The sequence below is a fragment of the Paroedura picta genome, chromosome 5, assembly GCF_049243985.1.
Source record: "Paroedura picta isolate Pp20150507F chromosome 5, Ppicta_v3.0, whole genome shotgun sequence".
Classification (NCBI taxonomy): Eukaryota; Metazoa; Chordata; class Lepidosauria; order Squamata; family Gekkonidae; genus Paroedura; species Paroedura picta.
Window position 1 is genome coordinate 38,620,205 of NC_135373.1, and position 5,250 is coordinate 38,625,454.

Sequence of the window (5,250 nt, forward strand, 5' to 3'; positions counted from 1 at the left end):
AGAGCGATATCTTTCATCAGCCAGGATTCTGATACTCAGTGCCATTTTGGGTAACTCCACCTCCCCTTCCCTCATCACGGATCGCTTTGGATTTATGCTGGACCAATACTTGCCGTGTCTGAAAGACAATATCATGGAAATTGACGCCATACCAGAACTCTGACCATCTATCCTCAGGCGGAGGGCTGGGAACATTCCACATCCAGAGTCAGTAATGCCAGCAGCAGACAGACAAGAGGAGGGGGGCAGGCCCTCTTACCACGCCAGAGTGCTGACTAAGCAGGTCAGTGTTTGTTTTCCTAAAACAAGCTTGAACAGTCGGGTGAGATGGGAGTGACAGTCTTCCCCCATCCCAGCTAACTCTCCCACTCCTGTATGCTGTTTTCCAGCATTTATACCCCTGTTGATTCCTGCGCATGGCTCTTTGTATTGTCAGGGGAGCGGTGATAGGTGCTCAGAGACTGGAGGATCCATCCAAGGAACACCAGTGTCCCCCAAAGGACCACATGCTGCAAGTCAGCAGCAGGGGGGTACATTCCTAAAACAGCATCCCAGAGAAACTCACCGGGGTCAAGAAGCAGGTAGGTATGGCTTAGCTAAAGAGCTGCTTTGCGCATGCATGGTTTTGGTGGCGTGTTTGTTTTCTCCAGCCAAGGTATAAAGTAACTCAGTGGAGGTCATTTCCAGTGGAACCTCATTTGTCACCCACCCACCCACTGAAGGTCACTTCAATCCGTATGTCTCTCCAGCCAGTGGCTTGTTCTCCAGTTACAATGTCTAAATAGATCTTATTTGGATCTCCCTGCACTTTCCAGACTTGCAGGACCCTTGCTGGTCTGTCTGTCTATTTGCGCCAAATAAATATAAACTGTTGCTGGTAAGGGCTGGCCGGAGCCCAGGTGGGACGTACCTGCACCACTCCACCCTACAGGCTCAGAGGTGGACACGGACACTGGAAGTAATTTGACGTCTTTGTTAGGACCCCAGCATGGTACAAATTAGAACTGAACTGATACACCCACCCCTAAAAAAATAACTTATGTATAGTCACAGAATAGATCCTGCCAGTGCACACTATTGGTTGGTTTCACTTTAAACTGACTGGATCCGGCAGACAGGATCTCACCATGCTTTCTAGCTCAGTGCTCAGTACAACAAAGGGAAGGGAGGAGACATGGAGTATAACTTGATATTGCCAAATCTTGCAAACTAAACAGGATTGGCCATGATTAGCATTTGGATGGCAGATCCTCCCAAGGAAAGCCAGGGTCACTATACAGAGGAGGAACCCTTCTAGGAACTTGCTTTTAGGGGGTTAGTCTCTCTCTCTCTCTCTCTCTCTCTCTCTCTCTCTCTCTCTCTCTCTCTCTCTCTCTCTCTCTCTCTCTCTCTCTCTCTCTCTGTTCCCGCTGTCATGTTCATAGACTGAGGAAGAGGGCTGGCACTCGAAAGCTCACGCCTTGAATAAATCTTTGTTGGTCTTAAAGGTGCCACTGGACTCTGATTTTGTTTTGTTGTTCTCCTTTTTCTCATTAGCTCTTTATCTTTTCCCTTCAACAGGAATTAAAATTCAGCCGCACCATCTTTTATTGTGCACACTGCTGCAAAATTCCACCGAAAACATCAGCTTGTTTATGTGCCGCTCATAATGGTTGTTTAAATTTCAGGCCGATTTAAAGAATCTCTTGGAAGGAACAAGCATTTTGAGATCTTTCAGTGTTTCCTTTGACAACTGAAGCAGGCTTGATTGGATGACTCAGATCGGAAGAGGCATCGGTAAACTCTACAAGAGGTGAAGATTTTTTTTAAAGCAAAGAAAAGAATGTTTTTTCTTATTTTCCTCTCTCTTATCAATGCAGTCCTTTCCTTGCCGATTTTCGGATTTTCACAGGCGGTTCATTTAACAGAGTAGCAATTATCACCCTGGCATCCGTTCTCGTGGCTGTGGTCCGCTGCACATTTTGCACCTCGCTTGATTTTAGTGGCAAATGATCATGGCGAAGGAGAAAATATCCAGTCATCCATTTCTAACGTGAGCGGGGCACCATCTTCAGGCCCCCTGAACCCACCCTCTGCCCAGGAAGCCTTCAGTTTGGGAAGGAGTGTAGCTATTCATGGGCATTGGCACACAAGCCAGAAGTGGCGCCTTCATTTTTTGCTTCATGTCTGGATATCCTGAAACGAGATCCGAATAGCACCATCTCTGAATTTGCATACAGCCAGATCTAAGCACATTTGGGTCAATGGTTATTTATAGCCTAGTCTGTGCCAACGACTGGGGCAGTGCTGTTTTTGTTTTCTCTGCAGGATTCTTTGTAGTCTGTTCCCCCCTGTTTTCTGAGCTTCCTTTGCTTTCCGCACAGTACCCTTTCTCTTCTTTCGCAGCTTCCCCTTGTTGTTCGCAGAGCTCCCTGCAGTCAACGTAATTGCAGCTATACTGAGAGTAGAGGGCAATTAGCTGCGGTCCCAGCACAGAGGCAAGGCAGTGGTAAGGAAATTCCAGATTTCTGACATCTTTAGGCTGCCAGAGGCCCTAACCTGGACGGCCCAGGCTAGCCCAATCTTGTAACATCTCACTAGACAAGCAGGGTTAGGCCCGGTTAGTGCTTTCATGGGAGACCACCAAGGAAAACTGGACTTGAAAACCCCCAGGACAGAGGTGGTGAAACTGTAGCTCTCCAGGGGCTGGCAGGGGTCATGGGAATTGTCGTCCATGGATATCTGGAGAGCCACAGATGTCAGAAATCTGGAATTTCCCTACCAAGCAGAAAGAAAGGGTTGCTCCAGGAGGCAGCTGTGTGCAATATAATTTCTGTAAGAGCATAGAAAGGGCACAGGTTAACATGGCACTAGACATGGAGCTCAGCATCTTCAAGGCAGCGATTTCCCTTTGGAAAAAGCGAAATTTTCTTGTCGTTCTGGTGACCAAGCTGTGCTTGAGACAACAGTGCCCTCTGAGATAGTAGAGGCAGAGGGACAGTCAGCCGGGCAAAATTCCTGGGGGCGACGGACTTCAATGCTCTGACCAAACCAGAGTAAATTAAACAGAACAAGAAAAGATGACCAGGTGTTGAGCTGCTGCCAGGCAAGTGCTGACATTGCTCTTTAAAGCCATCCAGAGCATTGAGCTCAACAACCGAGAGGGGGCCTGTGGCTGTCCATCACAGGGTGGCCAATTCTAGGCTGGAAAACTCCTGGAAATCTGTAGGGTGGAAACTTTGGGCCTAAGTATGTATTACATTTTCCTCAGAGATGTCCTTGGAGGGGGTTGTGAGTAGGGTTGCCATCCTCCAGGTGGGGTTTCTCCCAGAATTATTACTCTTCTCTAAACTACAGAAATCATTTTCCCTAGAAGAAATGGCACCTTTAACTGCTGGACTCCATGGCATTGCATTCCTATTGAACTCCCCCCAACCCCCCCCCCGAAAAAAATCACCCACTTCAGCCAGCACTCTCAAGTCCCCAAGAATTTCCCAAGTCTAGCTGAGAGCCATGTTCTACCATAGATATTCTCAGCCTTTTATGGGTCATGGCCCTTTCAGGAGCTTTCTTCAGGTTCCAGGGCCCCCTGCAGTAGGCTGGCCACTTGCATGAAGAGCTAGGCTAAAAAAGGCCTAAGCTAAGAGTGAAATAACTTCACTTGATATGGCTTATATATACGTGAGACAGATCTCTAGAACATGTAATCAAGAGAAGCATGTGCATTCAGTTTTTTTTTCTCTTGAATACACTAATTCAAGCAAACACAATAGGAATGTCAACCTGTGGTCCTCCAGATGTCCATGGACTACAATTCCCATGATCCCCTGCCAGAATTTGCTGGCAGGGGGTCATAGGAATTGCAGTCCATGGACATTTGGAGGACCACAGGTTGACTATCCCCTGGATTACGTGACTTCTTTTTCTTTCCTTTGACAAAAATCAAACTTCCTAGCAATTCATGATGTTAGATATGTGGCACAAAGGGTATTGCAGGTCTGGCCTCCCCCCTCATAAACCCTTTGGGCTCTCCTCACATTCATCAGTCTGTGGCCTCCTTCAAATGCGCCAGTCCCCCCCCAGAGGGCCATACCCCCCATCATTAAGAATGGCTGTTCTACACTTCTCAGAATGGGAGTGCAGTGTTGATGAAGGTGGGGCTTAGTCCTCCCACCCTCCATTCTATTTACCTGATCTAAACTGGCCCCAGGAACACAGCTTTTGATTCTGTTTGGGAAGCATACTTGAAACCTATCCATACAGATTAAGTTTTGCCAGTGGGACAAAGTGTGGCTCCCCCAGGGCAGGTTTAGGTTAAGAATTCGAGGCAGGGGAAGGAGGTTTTAACCCGTGCATCAGGCCCCTGCGTGCCTGGAAAGCGTGGTAATTCTGGTACATTCATCTCAACTTTCCCCAGGGAAAACATAATATATAGTTAGGCCCTCAGTTGCTGCTTTCTATTGACCTAGTTTGTTAATATTGTTAACTTCTGATACATGTTCATCATCGTAATTATCGCTTTGCCGTAAAATCATCCTGATGCTTTTAAAGCAGAAAGGCAGGGGAAATAACATGTTTATTTATAATGCGGTATATTGTAAACATTTCCACAGTAAATTATACAGAGCAAGGGAAATTGTGGACGTTTCGTTTAAACTGCCTGCACGCATTATTCAAGTCACAGGCAACTGGATGGAGCAGATGTGCAATTTACTTATTTTTGCCAGTAAAGAAAATACACAACCTGGGCACTGGAACACAATCCATCTGCAAAAACCCAGTTCAAACGGGAATATGTTGGTCTGGGACTTTCAGACAGGAACAGAAGGGAGAGGGGCTATGGTTCAATGGAATAGCATCTGCTTGGCATTCAGAAGGTTCCAAGTTCAATCCCCAGCATCTGCAGTTAAGGATCAGGTACTAGTTGCTATGAAAGACTTCCTTCTGAGACCCTGGAGAGCCACTGCAAGCCCAAGCAGACAATATGGACGCCGATGGGTCAGAATCAGAATAAGACAACTTTGTGTGTCTTCATGTAAGAACCGAGTCACAGTCAGAAGCATATCTTGTGCACAGCGTGGTGAAGCACTTAGCAGCTTCTGTTTGCTTGTACTCCCTTCTTGTAGCTATTTCTGTTCTAAAGGGAATATCCATGATTCCCACCGACCAAACCATGGCAGGGAGGTAGAACAAACAGCCTGTTTGCTATAAGGAGAACCCATCTGCATGACAGTAATGAATCCATCTGGGGCCTAAGCAGAAGGAAAAAGA

At 46.8% G+C, this 5,250-nt stretch overlaps 1 long non-coding RNA gene across 2 annotated transcripts; it reads left to right on the top strand.

Annotated features, from left to right (window-relative positions):
- On the top strand, positions 1–3,738 carry LOC143839029 (uncharacterized). 2 transcript variants are annotated; one of them, XR_013231532.1, is made up of 3 exons: positions 1–283; positions 437–581; positions 1,561–3,738. It is a non-coding gene; the product is annotated as an uncharacterized LOC143839029 (long non-coding RNA). The 2 variants fall into 2 exon arrangements; XR_013231533.1 differs by having other exon boundaries at positions 1,668–3,738.
- The last annotated feature ends 1,512 nt before the right edge of the window (positions 3,739–5,250 follow it).